We start from the raw sequence: 2676 nt of genomic DNA on the forward strand, positions 1-2676 counted from the left end.
TAAGGTTTACCTAACCTAGACTCAAAATAGGCCATCATCTTGGGACTCCTAGAATATTAAAATAATCCTAAGTATACGATGTTGACATTGAGTCTTTGTCATGTTGTTTGTTATGATGTCCACATCTTCAAGCTTCCATTTAACTTCTTGTCTTCATCAAAACTAAGTAGGTCAATCATGATGGCATCCTTTGACTATTTGCCATTTCGCTCATGTAGAATTACCGAAACAACTTAGTTAGTTAGCAAAAATCAATGCCGATAGAAAAAGAATAATTTTGGTGCATGAAAATAAAATTTTAGAAATGAAGGAATTTACTGATGAACTTTAGCTCCAAAATGAAACATTAGATCTCATTTATGCTAACTTTACAAGTGATTATGCTTCAAAAATGATTATGACACCCTCTTTTGAAAAAAGTCCACTTTTGGAAAAAAGAGAATGCATTTTTAAAAGAAAAAGTTGCTAATTTCTCTAAGGGTAGTCATAACTTAGACAATTTGCTTACAAAAGAATGAAGTGTTGGTAATAGATCCGGATTGGGATACATGCATACTAAAAAGAGATCATATAAGAAACATGTTGATAACAAGCAAGTGAATGTTGTTTTGTAGGTGTGCCTAAGGACATTTGGACATCAATGGTACTTGGACAATGGGTTTTCTAGGCACATGATGGGTGATAAGTCCAAGTTAATTGGGATTTCACCTAAAGGGAAAGGTCATGTCACATATGGTGATAACAATGAAAGCAAGATACATGAAGTTGGAAAGATTGGTAATGCTTCACAAACATTCATTGAAAATGTGCTCTATGTAAAAGGCTTGGATCATAATCTTCTAAGCATTAGCCAATTATGTGACAAAGGTAATAAGGTAATCTTTGACTCCAAGTGCTACATTATTAAAAGTGACATAGACAATACTATTAAATTTATTGGTCATAGGACAAATAACGTTAAATGATTGATTTGGATGATATCACCTCCTTAATTTCAAAATGTCTAATTTTAAAAGAGGATGATATTTGCAACGGAAGAAACTTGTGACTCTTGCCAAAAGTGCAAACAAATCAAAAGTTCTTTCTCTTGTAAAAATATGGTATACACGACAAGGCCGTTAGAGTTACTTCATATGGACTTGTTTGGATCATCTCAAATAATGAGTTTTTGTGGAAGTTATTATGCACTTGCTATTGTAGATGACTATTCTAGATTCACATGGACTCTAATTCTTGCATTAAAAGGTGGTACTTTTAAAACTTTTAAGAGACATGTCAAACTAATCTAAAACCAAATGAATCATAAAATTGTGACTATAAGAAGGGATAACAGTACTGATTTTGAAAACCACAAGTTTGATAAGTTTTGTGAGAAACATAGTATTGAACACCAATATTTTGCTCCTAGAACTCCTAAACAAAATGGAGTTGTTGAAAGGAAAAATAGAGTTCTTAAGGAGTTGGCTAGAACCATGTTGAATGAGAGGAAAGTGCTCAAGTACTTTTGGGTGGATGCGGTTTATATTGCTTGCACTATTATGAATTGAATACATTTGAGACATATTCTTAAGAAAACCCTCTGTGAACTTTTTAAAGACTGAAAACCAAATATTTCTCATTTTCTTGCTTTTTGACGCAAGTGTTTTATTTTAAACAATGGAAAAGAACTTTTATGTAATTTTGATTCAAAAGTTGATTGAGTAATATTTCTTGGTTATTCTAATCATAACAAAACTTATAGAGTCTTTAATAAAAGGACAATGACAGTTGAAAACTCTATACATATGGTATTTGATGAGTCTTCTCCAAAAGAAGAGAAAGATATGGTTGAGGATCTTGTAGGTACTCTTCAGGATACATACTTGAAAGATCAAGAATTTAAAAAAGGTATGCAAGTGGAGAAAAATACAAATCAGGAACTTGAAGGAATGCCACAACCATGGAAAATCAAGAAGGACCACTCAATCGACAATGTGAGAGGTGATATCTCTAAATGCATGATAATTAGAAACTCCTTGTGTAATGCTTGTAATTCCTTTGAATTTGTGCCTAATATTAAATGTACATTGTTTGCATGAATGCTTGTTAGGCTTGACTGTGTATAGAATAGGGTTGTCTAGTTAGATCTTAGTATTCTCTAAGCAAAGTTTAAAATATGTTAAATGCTATGAAAGAACTACGATCAATCGATTATTACCTTAGTTAATAGATTAACTGGACTAATATTTTTAAGAATCTTAATCGATTACATGGGAAAAAAATTTAAATTTGTTAATCGATTAAACTGGCCCTTAATCAATTATTTGGGCAAAAAAAATCATTTCTTTAATCGATTAACACTGCATTTAATTAATTACCACTGCATGTAATTGATTAAATACAGTTCCAATGACAATGATTAAATACAAATTTCAAACCCTAGAACTTCAATCTTCCTTTAGAAATCATCTCCAATGTCAAATCTTTTGTGTTTCATGTCAAATTAAGAACCTCATTACCTATTTTCATCTACTCTATACCATTATCCTTGTATTCCATCAATTTTCCCTCAAAATTCTAAAACCTAGATTTTCCCTCCTTAGAAACCCTAACCCCCAATTTGTTCAATTGATTAAGATAATCGGTTATCCATCAATTAAGTTGCAAATATGAATGAAGGAATGCCGAAGAAAGTGA

This window comes from Lupinus angustifolius, unplaced genomic scaffold (genome assembly GCF_001865875.1).
Source record: "Lupinus angustifolius cultivar Tanjil unplaced genomic scaffold, LupAngTanjil_v1.0 Scaffold_17_97, whole genome shotgun sequence".
NCBI classification, from domain to species: domain Eukaryota; kingdom Viridiplantae; phylum Streptophyta; class Magnoliopsida; order Fabales; family Fabaceae; genus Lupinus; species Lupinus angustifolius.